General features: G+C 40.8%; 1 protein-coding gene across 6 annotated transcripts in view; it reads left to right on the forward strand.

Moving 5' to 3' along the window:
- The first annotated feature begins 3,393 nt into the window (after positions 1–3,393).
- TPRG1 (tumor protein p63 regulated 1) overlaps positions 3,394–15,062 on the forward strand; it is a 241,001-nt gene continuing 229,332 nt past the window's right edge. For 2 of the 6 annotated variants that reach the window (XM_057501084.1, XM_057501092.1), the window contains exon 1: positions 3,401–3,633. The gene's annotated coding sequence lies outside the window, so the exon portion shown is untranslated. Of the gene's footprint in view, positions 3,634–15,062 lie in introns of all 6 variants that reach the window. The other 4 variants (XM_057501082.1, XM_057501079.1, XM_057501076.1 and 1 more) reach the window with 4 other exon arrangements.

Here is a 15,062-nt window from a genome sequence, read left to right on the forward strand (position 1 = left end):
AGCTAGGTGCCCGGAGAGCTTCAAGCTATTGCACTTAGATCCTGTGGCAGTCAAGAGCAGACTTTATTTTGCAGAGAAGAAGCAGGCCAAGATAGGAAAGGTCACACTGCTTTGGTGACTACACCTCAGGCCTCCTAACTTCCCTGCCCTTCTAGTCCTTGCTGAAGCTGAGGAACAGGGAAATTGTTCTCTCTCATTGTGAGTTAAATTGGAACTTGGGAATAAGAGTGAGACTCAGGAAGGGAAATGAGATAAATGGTAACTGAACAGAGAAAACAAAACAGTTTAGAAAGCCAAAGCAGTTTGTCTGAGTCCTATCTGGTATACAACACACAGCAAAACAGACGAATGTCTGTGCAGCAAAACAAAACTGGAAGAAGATGATATTTTCAAATAAAATACGCATATTTCCAACCAGCCTTGAGCTCAACTGATAAGGGACAGATTGTCCAGAGTAAATAGAGAAAGGAAAAAAGATGCTTTGGGCTGAATTTAGTCCCCTGTCAAAATCCCAGAGGAATTTACTGCCTCTCCTCCTCCTGCCCGTCATCCCTGCGGTGGCCAGTCCTCCTTGGCTGCCAAGGGAAGCAGAGTGGCTCAGCTAGGCATGCCTTTGCTCTTTCATCCTTCCAGCAAACATCTCTTGAGCAACTCAGTTGGCCTTATGCTGGGCTAGGTCCTAAAAGAATGTCTAAGACATGGCCCCTGCCTGTGACAAGAGCAGACAGGTATATGTCAGGGGAGAGCACTAACCACAGTGGAGTGTGATCCTAGCAATGCATGCTGCGTGCTCCTGCAACTCAGGAGAAGAGGAGCGCATGCTGCTTCAGCTTCTCAGTTAGTTACCTGCCCGCAGGGTCCTGTTTGCTTCAGCAATGGCTGCCAGTATCTATTCAGCCCTCCTGTGCTCCTCTTTCCTGGAGACTCCTGCAGAGGGGCACAACTAGGCAGGGACTGTGGGATTCTTGTAGATGGTACCTGCTGGCCCTTGGTGTTGCGTGTCTGCGTACCAATCCTCCTCTGCACTTGGGGGCACCTCGCAGAGGGGTAGATATGCTTCTGGTTCGGGCCTGGTGAGGATCTGCCCCCTTGTGCTTCCTGCTGCCCGTCTGCTGCCCAAGCACATACGTGCAAGAGCAGCAGCTGAGGCCAGGGAGTGGGCCAGCTCTGTGATCGCTGGGGTGGCACTCCATCCCCATCTGAAAAATGGTAGGAGGGGAGGAGGTCTAATAAACCAGAATATCCTAATCCAAACAGCCAACAACCTGCATTCTTTCTCAGTGACAGCAGGGCTGAAGTAGCAGGGGCAGTAGAATAAATTGTAGAGGCCATCACAGTAGTGAGAAGGGACAAGCCACCAAGAGAAATGATCTCTAAGCATCCAGAGTCAAATGTTTCTGTGATTCTCTGCTCTTTGGCTGTTGAACGTGTCATCCACCAGGAGACATGTACATAGCCATTGATATAACTGGAAATAGTGGACACGAGGCGAGCCCCTTGTGCTGTCCTATGTCTCATCAGGATGGTGCTACCCGGTCATGCCAGTACCCAGCATTTACAAAGTGCCTGTCACCCTTATTTCTCCCTCAGCAGCTGAGGGAGATGAGTGGGGTGTGTATTGTAATTCCTGCTGCACACCAGAAGCATTTCTCAGGGAAGACTAAGCCACTTACTGCTGATTTGGTGAATAGCAGATGAGGGGTCAGAGCCCGGGTCATCTGTGTGACATTCTTTTGACTGTGTGTGCCCCTCCTGGATGTACCAGTTCCTGTCCCAGTTAAGGCAGGGCACAGTGTGGCAGGCTCAGGGCATAAGCTGGGAGGAGCATTTTCAGAAGCTGGAAACCTGGAAACATCATAGCTACTACATGAGCATATGATGTCTTCTCAGGCTCTTGGCCTTTTAAAATAATATACTTCAAACAGCAATGCATCGTCTGGTCACACTCTGCAAACAGCAGGCTGGTACCCAGCTCCTCCCCACTTTTTTACCTCCATCCTGGGTCATCATAAACCTGCAGAGCTGAGTGGGAACAGTATTCGCCTTGCAATTACTTCTAATTGCCCTGTAGTTTGGTGGTGGATGAGTGGTGTGGCCTAGATACCAGTTATGTGTAACCCTCCTTTCATCCTGGGGTTTGTGTTAAGGAGGACAAACATCTGTAGATCAGGGAACAGTGGTCCAGTCTACCTCCTGGTTCACATACATATTCAACTTCACATCTGCCCTTGTCAAAATGCCAGCCCCCTTCACAGCCCAGATCTAGGGTAGCTTCTTCCTCTGTGAAGCCTCCCGGGTTTGCCCTCTCCTTTGGATTCTCACAGCACATGTTCTGATCTTGTCTGTGGTGATCATCATTTTCTACATACTTCACCTTCCTGAACTCTTTCTGCCAGAGACTGTGTCAATCTCATTTTCCTCTCCTTGTCTACCCTGAGAAGCGAGAATCGCCGAGGGAGTGACGCATTGAATACTTGCCAAAAGAAAGCTAAACTGATGAAGTTCTAGACATCGTTGAGGGATATAAAAGGAGAGGTGGACATGCACTGTCTTTTCACAGTTCCTACTTTATACTGACTATATGTAGAAAACTCTTATTTGAGTTTCAAAATCAATTCATTATGATTCAGTACATTTTCTAGCAATTGTTGTGTCAAACTTACCTTAGATTCATTCTCATGTGCTTCCTTTCAAATTCAATATCTGTGAAGGAGGAATGCCACCCCAGATTTATAGATGGCCAAAAATATTAGCTCAGAATGGTAAAAACATGACTTGCTTTAGATTACAAAGTCATTAAATCATTAAAGAGATGATTAGGATTCAGTGAAAAGATATTCATTGATGTTATTCTTTCAATATTTATTTATTTAGTACAAACATATATTTATTCATTACACGCTGGACATTGTGGGGAATATAAGAAAGCATAAGACATGGGCGTTGCTCACAGTCTAGTGAGAGGGACAAATACTTAGATGGAAAACAATGTCATGTAGCAAACGCTCTAACAGTAATCTGGGCCAGAGATTCTGTATGTCCATGTATTTGTTCTCGTAGAGATATGCTGCTCTATGTGTCCTCTACACTTCTGAGACACAAGTGGTGATGATGCTCAACAATCACAAATATCCATAAAAGAATATTAATAATAGGAATGTAGCTTCAGGCGAAAGCTTGCTTATGGCTCATGGGGCGCATATGGACAGTACGGAGGAATGGACAGAAGGCTGCTCCTACTTACTCCATCAAAAGACTTCAATTAAACAGGAAGCTGGCAGCAAAATCCAGACTTCTTCAGGGAGAGGACAGGAGAGAGAGGTGTGTCATTTTAGAACAAGAAAGGCCCCACCCACAAACCCAGTTCTCTGTCTTTGACAGGGTGAGTTCCACCCTGTAAACATCCCCAGCCTTTTCATTTGACCCTTTGTTTGAGATTGAGCATGTAACTGAGTCCACTCAGTGAGGCAAGTGAGGCAAGATTCAGACTGAGAAGTTGACAGCACAAGGTCAACCCTGTTTGGCTTCATCAGAGACAGTCACATCTGTACTGGCTGCTAGCTATCTGTGGTTTGGCCCCCTTTGTCCAAGAAGAAAAAGAAGAGCTGTGAGGACTTGCCACAGCCTAGTCAGGTAAGGTCAGATGGCTTGTCACCATGTCTGCGAAGAGATGGGCTTCTCTTTATGACCTGACTGCTTCTGTCCCCTGGCCTGGCTTTCTGGGCACCCCCACCACACACCTGTAGTTCCATCTAGGCGTAGTTTTCCATGACCATACAAACTCCTCTATTCTTCCTTACTTCCCAGGGTTGATGAGGTTTGCAGACCTGTATTTTTCAGCCTTTAGAATCACTTGACATACTTTTCTTTATATTGATTTGGATCTTAACTGCCCTATAACAGCAGTAGGATAAGTATAATTTTCTCTATTCAGCGGCTTAGTGAACTGAGGCTTGGTGAATTGAAGTGATTTGTTCCAGTTTGATCAGCAAGCTAAGGCCAAGATTAGATTTGATTCCTCTTTCTCTCCTTCTTCTATCCTACCCAGCAGGTCATACCTTATCTCAAAAAGCCAAAAGAATTGAAAGGGCTTCCTGAGCTGTCAAATAGCAAACAGAAGGTGTTATTTCCTTACAGGCAGGTTGAGCACAGTGTTTTTTAACTCATCTGAGAGAGATTTTATAATGATACATAGACTCCATCAAATAGGGCTATTTTTAGGGAACAAATGAAAACACGTATGTAAAGGGGTCTCTTAAACTGAAAAGTGACATGCAAATGTGAGAAAATGACTGCATGACTACGTGGATCCTGAACCACTCTCTGCTCTCTGCAGCAGAAGGCTTTCATCTAGGCTGAATGACACTCTCTTAAGAGCAGCAGCATTATGAGGCATGGATCATAAAGGCCCTGGGGAAATATTTTAGCTTTTCAGTCTTACTGTGGTATGTGGAAAAACCAATCTTACCAGGGGGAAAAAAACACCCCCAAATCCTTTCAAACTGACTCCTGCAATTTCCTCTCTTATGACAGTGATCATTATATCTCATTGTTCTACAGTTTTAAGAAACCTCATCTTTGGTGATTATGTAGTTTATTTTTTAAGATGCTAATTTTAGCTATCACTTTCCCCTTCATGCTCAGAAGGTTGTATCATTCTTAGTTTGTGGAAGGAAATATTTCCTCTGTGTGTGTGTGTGTGTGTGTGTGTGTGCACATTCATGTGTTGCATCTGAGTTTGTTGTGACAGTGCTAGTATTCATCCCTGTGGGCCTGCCTCAGTGCAGTGCTACACAATCTTGGCAGACTTCTGTGTATTCTGAGTATCTGTCTGATTGTAAGGGGCTTTGCAGAAATTGCTTAACCAATTCCCTTATTCCAAATAGAGAAACTGGAGCCCAGAAAGGCGATGTTATGTGCACAAGGTCACCCAGCCAGCATTTATGGGAGCTGCAAGTCAGATGTGAGTCTCTTACTCGTTCACTTCCCATGACTTGTAGTGAGTGATCCCAGGCATCATCTGCAAGTGGAAGCATGAGCCGTGTCATTTGGGCAATTATACCCAGATGTCCTTTAAGATTCCTTTCAGTGAAAATTTTAGGGCCTTTGAATTTTTCTTAGCATCCAGTGGAAATATCATACCTGTAGAGTAGAGGACTTTTCCAGAGGAGCTTCTTTCCTGATTAACTTGGTTCTTGTAGAAAATTTCTTTCCACCAAATTCTGGAACTTCTCCTTAGGGATAGGGTTGATAGATGGGCCAGCAGTAGTTGGTGTCTTCATTTTATTTAGCCCATCTGGATCTTTGTATCTTCTAGAACCCTTCTAAACATGTGTCACTTAATTCAACTAATTGGAATGCTAGTTGATCTTTCATTCAGAAATGTGGAATCTAATGGCAGGGTCGAGCCCAAGAGTTCCTTTCATTCAGGGGATTCAGACCATAGGTGAGTCCAGTATTCAGATGTGTTTTGTGCATGCTGCAGTGTTAAACAACACTGAACTAGTTCCAGATATTTAACATTCAGGAAATTTCCTGTAAAAATTCAGATACCTCATTTTTTAGGAAGATAAGAGGATCTGGTAATAGTGAGTCCATATTCCCAAATGGAAACCACATGGGCTGGGGCCAGGCAGCATGTGCTCTCTATAGACAGAACATGCATTCCCTAATCCTGCTCAGTCCCTATGGGATCTGGCTTGCCTGCTAGGTATTTGAGTCTGTCAACTGATTTCTTCCAATATCTTATGGGTTCAAATCATTCTCTTTCAAGGGAAACATAATTCTACATAATGATAGGCCAGGCCACAGATCAATATCATCAGGGAGGAGGTAAAATTAACTTTTTGTCCCTAACCTCTCATTATCTAAGAAGTAGGAAGAGAAATAATGACATCAGCAGAACATGCCATTGGCCTTGATACCTACCCAAAATATTGAACCAGATATCAAGGCTCAGTGACTTGAAAGCTAGAGTATTTAGCAAGATGACACAGCTCCAGCACACTCTCCAGGTGCCTACAGAGAAAAGGAAGAAAAACTGACAAGTGCAAAAAAAAAATTCATTGCTCAATAGATCAATGACATAAAAATAAGAAAAGAAATCAGAATGTATGATAGCACAGTGCCCTGAATTCCCAAAGAAAACAGAATGAATTGCTAAAATCCTGGAAACGAACCTAATGATATGCTTTCTATAATCCATTCACTAATAAAATAATCACCTCATTATCACTTACAGTGTAGGTCATCCTAAGCTTGGGGATTGAAAATATGTACATAAAAACCTACAACTCAAGGGAGGATATGACAAGGGCTGCAAGAAGAAGAAAGCAAATGCTGGTTTTACTGAGTGGAAATATTCATGGCAACTAGGCAGATTGCTATCAGGGGTGGTTGTAAGGATGAAATAACGTTTGACCTGGGCTTTGGACATACAGAGGTAGGAAGACTTTCTAGCAAAAGAAGAATTTAAGTTAACTCATAAGTCTTATTGTCTGAAGCATACTTCTGGGATAAAGAGCATTGGCTGTGGCTGTATAGAAGGTCAGTGGGACTGAGAATTTGGGTCCACACCAGGTCCTGGGTGCTCAGTGGACATAGAGGATTTGAGGAGCATCATACCTACTGATTGGACATTTATTTAGTCCAGGTTCATGGCTGTCCAGTCCTTAATTTGGCAGTGACAGAACCTCTGTGAAGGTGTCACTTCACTTTGCTTGTAGTTTTCAGAATGATTAAGAATTAAAAAACCAGAATGGAGCACTTCTAACTACAATGGACTATATCAGATGCTTAGAAGGGAAGCAAGGTGGTTAACATAAAGTGGAATTGGAAATATGGATTAAAATATTTTTAAATACATTGAGAACCTTGTAAGGAATATTTGGAAAAAATATGATTAAGATTTCTTATCTGTAAAGCATGTCTGTTCCTCTGCTTTATCTGAAAGTTAAAAAAGTGATGTTGCAGAAGTTCTTAATTGTGGGGTATAGAGGGTTTTATTTAGTTGAAAAGCTTTGTCCTGCAGTCTGGGAAGCAGTCACCCACTAAGGAATAGTTATGGAAGGTGCTTGGCTGTCCCAGCCCTACCCTCTTTCATAATAAACACTGCTGGAGAATTACACAAATACGTGAATGCTCCACTGTGTTTTGTAGCCTTCCTGAGGGGTTGAAGGGAAGGTCTGGTCTTGTGAAGGGCTCCACCAGTCAGCAGAACAATGTTAAACACATAGCTTAAGGTATCTGTGTAATTAACCAAACTCTTTTCATTTTCATGCACATGGTTTTATGTGAAATTGATTCAGAATTCTACGTATAGCTCAAAAGTCTATGCTTCATGGAAGTAGGTAGGTGATGTGGCACAGAATAAAATGAGATATTTGAATAAGATTTATTCATTTAAAACTATTTATTCAATGTCTGTTCAATACAAACATCTTTTCATACCTCATTCATTCAGAAATATTGAATATTAATTCTAGGGTTGGGAAAAGAGCAGCAATGAACAAAAAGAAATAATCTCTGATGTCAAATAACTGACACTTTTAATGAAACCAGTGGAAAATTAACAAAATAAATCAATAAAATATATAATATATGAGATAAAGCAGAAAATAGAACAGGGAAGGGATAGGAAATGTTGGAGAGTCGAGATTTTGGGGAGGGTGCTTAGGGTGGAATAAGTTGTTATTTGAGTTAAGATCCTAATGACACAAGAGTGTGAATCATGTTAGTAACTGGAATAGCAAGTGCAAAGGTCCTGAGGCTGGAGCTGGCCAACATAAATATTCTTTCCAAAGAGCTTATTTGTGAAAGGACCCAGAATAAATGGGCGTAAGTTGTAAGGGAAAGAGAGGAGCTTTTCCTACCCATGAAGATGAAAGATGATAGAAATGTACTTTTGTAGAAATTGTAACTTTACTGATACACATTGATTATTTTACTTTACCTTTTTTGCCCCTGTGAATTAGTCTCTGTAAGGGTTTTTAACCTTATACTTTTTCAGGTCAGTAAAATAAGGCTCAGGAGGTTGAAGTAATCTGCCCCAAGATCGTACAACAGATTCATAAGAGATGGGACTCAAACCTGGGTTCCAAATGTCCAGTACATTGTTCTCTTCACTCCCACTGCCTCATACTAGCCAGATAATTTGGAGATCACTTACAGTTTAGAACTCTTCATAAAGCTCTACAAAACTTTCACTTTGTCATTGTGTAAGGACCTTTCACAAGTCCCAGGGAAGTCACCCTTCCCAGCAATATCTCCTAAACTGCAGGTGTGGTTATACTAGAGGCAGGGTACCCGGGGAACATGGGAGGGAACTAAAACTCAGCATCTGCATCAGTGAAACTTGCACTATTTGGAAAGAATCTTCCAAGTATGGTCAGCACAGGGCTTCAGGATGAACCATCTGCGTGCCGGACGATGGGAATGCAATTTCTTAGGCTTATAATCTTGGACTCACATCAGTCTCTTCCTTGAGCAGTGAGTTTGTATCTATTTACTGACATTTATGATACATCCTTAATGCTCTCTGCTGCTTTCTTTCCACTTGAGGGTCATATACTGATAACATTCTTTCTGCTTATATGAAGCTCCAACCATACATTTCTGGGTATTCAACCCTACCTGGTTCCCAGTTGGGACATCACTATTCTAAAAGCAGCAATACATTGAAACATATTATTTGGCCCAGCCCTAGATAATGCATTCCCACAATAAAAAGCTTTGCATACCATTTGTCACCCGCCAGGGACAGCAGCTCTCTGCCATCATTCATGGCACCAAAAGGCAACTACTAGACTAAAATTAACTCTTGTCTTCAGCAGCCATTTGCACTGGGTCCTTGGTATCTGCTTACTGTTTTACTGTGCAAGAGCTCTTAGATGCTTACCTACCTGGACAGCTCTACATGACCTTGTTGCTCTCTGTACAGATGACTGTCTGGTAGCATTTATTAAGCAGCTCTTCTGTTCAGTGGTGGCAGAGGGGGGTCACAGTGCAGCACGGAGGATGCTGTCTGACCTAGAGGTGTTAATAGTACCCTAGAGGGAAAGGGCACTCACCTTATGGTGCATGCAATGCTTCATCTTGTTGAGGAGGTCCATCTGTCTCAAGTGAGTTTTAGTGGCTAAGGAAAGCTTCCTTGAGGAGGTAGGACTGAGCTATTAGGTGAACTTTTAAAAATAAGTATATTTCCATGGCCCACAGAGTACAGTGATCTCTGAATAGGACAAGCCCTTCCAAGCTACTTGGGTCACCCTTACCTTTGATGAGATTTCTTGTATGGTTGCCTCCTTTCCCACCACCTTCTGAGGTCTTAGATTTTTATTATTATATTTCACTCAGTTCCTTTTGTCCGGTAGTCCTTTGACTGACTTGTAGTCACTCATTATTTTTAACATATTTTTTGCCTCAAAAGTAAGTATAATGTATGTTTAGTGAAAAACAATAGAAAATTTACAAAAATGTAAAATGACAGTAACAGTCATCCATAAACCAGCCACGCAGAGATAATCATTCATAAAATTTTGGTGCATTTGTTTACAAAGCATGTGTGGGTATTTTTAAATATAACATTTTATAATCTGTGTTTGTGTTTCATAATATATTTTTCATATCAATATTTGTCTATGGGATTATTTTATGACATCTTTTACAACCTCTGCCTCCTAGACATGAACTCCTTTTAATTCTTCAGTATGTTAAGTTCTAGGATTTTTATTTGCTTATTTATATCTACTTTAGGTTTAGATAATAAAACCACAGGGTATGTATAGCTTAGGACTATACTTTTTCACTTAGTGTTATTCTGTGAATTTTTATTTGTCATTTAATTCTCTTAAAAATATGGTTTCTAAGGGTTGCATTATATTCCAGTATGGGAGTGTCCATATAGTGTGATTCAATAAGGACATTTAATTTCAAATCTTTCTAATTTAGGAATGATGCTTAAATCATTATCTTCTCTACTAAGCTGTAAACTCCATGCAAGAAGATCTAGTTTTGATTCATCTTTGAATTGTAGTTGTGTAGTCAGTTGAGAAAGATAAAATCCCTTTGTGCTAGGTGAGATGAACTCTCCATGGAAGCTTTCGCTATGGGAAGCTATCCAGGGAGCTATAGCTGGGTTGTTTCAAAGGCTGGAGAAGAAGCCATGACCCACACTGGTTGGTTGGTGTGGGCAGGAGAATTCTGCTTCGAATGGACCAGGTCTAGGTGCATGAAGCCCCAACATAGGAAGGTCAGCCCTCCCTGAAGTGCCACTCCCATTGGGGGGAGGGACCAGCTAATGAAACCAGACAAGGAATTCCTACAATTCAGTGTTTCTTTATTACAGAATTAAAAAGTAAAAGCAGCAACAAGCTAGTAAATGTTTCTTCTTATTGATTTCTTATCCCTGCTGCTCTTTACGATGTAATTTTCTATAAATACAACCAAGGACAAGAGAGTCGTGATTTGTAGTGGGATAAAAGTAATAAAAATAAATATATTCCCGCCTTTTTACTTTTGATATTTGATCTGGTTTATAAATGGCCTCTTAGCTCTCTACCTTGATTTAGAATGGGGGTTCCAAACCAGGCCCACATGGAGTGCTAGACTAGCAAAGCTGGAAGGAAATTGAGGACCAACTAGTTCAGTACCCTCCGAGTATACATGAAGGAAATAATGCCTGGAGAAGAGAAATGAGTTACATCTGAACTCAGATTTTCTGGTTCCTACTTCGAGGCTTTCCCCACCATCACTAGGTATCATATGCTCTGCTCCCAAGTGTACGAGTTCCTCTGACATAGACTCAGTTGATGACTAGACTCCTTCTAGCCTTCCTTTTCCTCAAACCTCTAAAACTATGTTCTGAAATTGTACTGTATTGTAAGCACTTAGCTATGCCCTTAGATCCATTAGCCCCTCTAATTCTTTTTTTTTTTTTAAGATAATTATTTTTTTTATTGAAGGGTAGTTGACGCACAGTATTACATTACATTAGTTTCAAGTGTACAACACAGTGATAAAATATTTATATACATAATTCTAGGTTCCAGCTATCACCCTACCAAGCTGTTACAATAACTTGACTATATTCCTTATGCTATACATTACATTCCGGTTACTTATTTATTTTACCATTGGAGGTCTGTCCTTTTTTTTTTTTTTTTTTTTTGTGAGGGCATCTCTCATATTTATTGATCAAATGGTTGTTAACGACAATAAAATTCTGTATAGGGGAGTCAATGCTCAATGCACAATCATTAATCCACCCCAAGCCTAATTTTCGTCAGTCTCCAATCTTATGAGGCATAACAAACAAGTTCTTACATGGAGAACAAATTCTTACATAATGAATAAGTTACATAGTGAACAGTACAAGGGCAGTCATCACAGAAACTTTTGGTTTTGCTCATGCATTATGAACTATAAACAGTCAGTTCAAATATGAATACTCATTTGGTTTTTATACTTGATTTATATGTGGATACCACATTTCTCTCTTTATTATTATTATTATTTTTAATAAAATGCTGAAGTGGTAGGTAGATACAAGATAAAGATAGAAAACATAGTTTAGTGTTGTAAGAGAGCAAATGTAGATGATCAGGTGTGTGCCTGTAGACTATGTGTTAATCCAAGCTAGACAAGGGCAATAAAACATCCACGTATGCAGAAGATTTCTCTCAGAACGGGGGGGTGATGTTCTAAGCCTCACCTCTGTTGATCCCCAATTTCTCACCTGATGACCCCCCTGCAACTGTGAGTGTCTTAGGTTGTTCCTCCCTTGAGGAATCTTACCCGTCTCTGGCTAACCAGTCATCTTCCGGGGCCATACAGGGAAATGTAAAGTTGGTAAGTGAGAGAGAAGCCTTATTGTTTGAAATGGATAGCTTTTTATTTCCTTGCATATTTATGCCCTGTAGCTTCTATGCCCAGCATTTGTCTTGAGGTATCTTTACCACTTGGAAGAATTATGATACTCGGTAAATTTGATATGAGGCACGAATTCTATTTAAGGGTTGTAATTAGGAAGGAAGAAGAAAAGCTATAGAAGTAGCAGGCGGAAAAAAACATGGGAAGATTGATTATATCTTTGACATATCTTCTTGTAGAGTAACTTCAGCATGTATAGGTTTTAAGCTACTACTTAAATTGCGCACACACATTAACATAATAGGAGTATAGTTACATAACCAAAGCATACCTGTAATTACCAGCCATCTCCAGTGAAACCAAGAAAACCAGTTAGGCACCTTAGGCATTTGTGAAAACTTATCTATGATATGGTGGATATTGTCCAACTGAACTTGAACAGTCTGAGAGAAATCAGACAAATTAAAACAACCCATTCCTGGGGAATGTTCACATCCCTTATGTTCTTTTAACAGTAAATAGTCTGTAGTTGTAAGATTTTGGAGCGCTACAATTTGCACTTCTCCTAATTCTTGGTTGAGTTCCAACAGTATAGATCCAGTCAAATTTGTTGTTTTACTGTATGCACAGGCCAGCTTAGATATCTCCTTCCTCATTCCCATGGCAAGTCCAGGAGCTGGTGGGATGAGTGCATCTACAGCTGTAGCAGTGCGTGGATCTTTGTTGGGGTTTTTTGATGATCATCTTCTGGCATGAGCCTTCCAGAGAGTGCTGATGTTGGAAGTTCTCTTTCATATCGTATCTTAGTTCATTTTCAGGGTAGCCCAAAACACAAACAGACCCTTTGTCTACACTTTTATGTGCCCTTTATACCCTTGTGTAGAACTCATTGGAGGTTACCACACAGGAACTGCCCTTTTTTTTTTTGTTTTGTTTTGTTTTGTTTTGTTTTTGGTATCACTAATCTACACTTACATGATGAATATTATGTTTACTAGGCTCTCCCCTATACCAGGTCTCCCCTATAAACCCCTTTACAGTCACTGTCCATCAGCATAGCAAAATGTTGTAGAATCACTACTTGCCTTCTCTGTGTTGTACAGCCCTCCCTTTTCTCCTACCCCCCCATGCATGTTAATCTTAATACCCCCCTACTTCTCCCCACCCCTTATCCCTCCCTACCCACCCATCCTCCCCAGTCCCTTTCCCTTTGGTACCTGTTAGTCCATTCTTGAGTTCTGTGATTCTGCTGCTGTTTTGTTCCTTCAGTTTTTCCTTTGTTCTTATATTCCACAGATAAGTGAAATCATTTGATATTTCTCTTTCTCCGCTTGGCTTGTTTCACTGAGCATAATACCCTCCAGCTCCATCCATGTTGCTGCAAGTGATTGGATTTTCCCTTTTCTTATGGCTGAGTAGTATTCCATTGTGTATAAATACCACATCTTCTTTATCCATTCATCTATCGATGGACATTTAGGTTGCTTCCAATTCTTGGCTATTGTAAATAGTGCTGCGATAAACATAGGAGTGCACTGATCTTTCTCATACTTGATTGCTGCATTCTTAGGGTAAATTCCTAGGAGTGCAATTCCTGGGTCAAATGGTAAGTCTGTTTTGAGCATTTTGATGTACCTCCATACTGCTTTCCACAATGGTTGAACTAACTTACATTCCCACCAGCAGTGTAGGAGGGTTCCCCTTTCTCCACAGCCTCGCCAACATTTATTGTTGTTTGTCTTTTGGATGGCAGCCATCCTTACTGGTGTGAGGTGGTACCTCATTGTAGTTTTAATTTGCATTTCTCTGATAATTAGCGATGTGGAGCATCTTTTCATGTGTCTGTTGGCCATCTGTATTTCTTTTTTGGAGAACTGTCTGTTCAGTTCCTCTGCCCATTTTTTAATTGGATTACTTGTTTTTTGTTTGTTGAGGCGTGTGAGCTCTTTATATATTCTGGACGTCAAGCCTTTATCGGATGTGTCATTTTCAAATATATTCTCCCATACTGTAGGGATCCTTTTTGTTCTATTGATGGTGTCTTTTGCTGTACAGAAGCTTTTCAGCTTAATATAGTCCCACTTACTCATTTTTGCTGTTGTTTTCCTTGCCCGGGGAGATATGTTCAAGAAGAGGTCACTCATGTTTATGTCTAAGAGGTTTTCGCCTATGTTTTCTTCCAAGAGTTTAATGGTTTCATGACTTACATTCAGGTCTTTGATCCATTTTGAGTTTACTTTTGTATATGGGGTTAGACAATGGTCCAGTTTCATTCTCCTACATGTAGCTGTCCAGTTTTGCCAGCACCATCTGTTGAAGAGACTGTCATTTCCCCATTGTATGTCCATGGCTCCTTTATCAAATATTAATTGACCATATATGTCTGGGTTAATGTCTGGATTGTCTAGTCTGTTCCATTGGTCTGTGGCTCTGCTCTTGTGCCAGTACCAAATTGTCTTGATTACTATGGCTTTATAGTAGAGCTTGAAGTTGGGGAGTGAGATCCCCCCTACTTTATTCTTCTTTCTCAGGATTGCTTTGGCTATTCGGGGTCTTTGGTGTTTCCATATGAATTTTTGAATTATTTGTTCCAGTTCATTGAAGAATGTTGCTGGTAGTTTCATAGGGATTGCATCAAATCTGTATATTGCTTTGGGCAGGATGGCCATTTTGACGATATTAATTCTTCTAGCCACGAGCATGGGATGGGTTTCCATCTGTTAGTGTCCCCTTTAATTTCTCTTAAGAGTGACTTGTAGTTTTCAGAGTATAAGTCTTTCACTTCTTTGGTTAGGTTTATTCCTAGGTATTTTATTTTTTTTGAAGCAATTGTGAATGGAGTTGTTTTCCTGATTTCTCTTTCTGTTGGTTCATTGTTAGTATATAGGAAAGCCACAGATTTCTGAGTGTTGATTTTGTATCCTGCAACTTTGCTCTATTCCGATATCAGTTCTAGTAGTTTTGGGGTGGAGTCTTTAGGGTTTTTTATGTACAGTATCATGTCATCTGCAAATAGTGACAGTTTAACTTCTTCTTTAACAATCTGGATTCCTTGTATTTCTTTATTTTGTCTGATTGCCATGGCTAGGACCTCCAGTACTATGTTAAATAACAGTGGAGAGAGTGGGCATCCCTGTCTAGTTCCCGATCTCAGAGGAAACGCTTTCAGCTTCTCGCTCTTCAATATAATGTTGGCT

This window comes from Manis pentadactyla, chromosome 1 (assembly GCF_030020395.1).
Source record: "Manis pentadactyla isolate mManPen7 chromosome 1, mManPen7.hap1, whole genome shotgun sequence".
Taxonomy (NCBI): Eukaryota; Metazoa; Chordata; class Mammalia; order Pholidota; family Manidae; genus Manis; species Manis pentadactyla.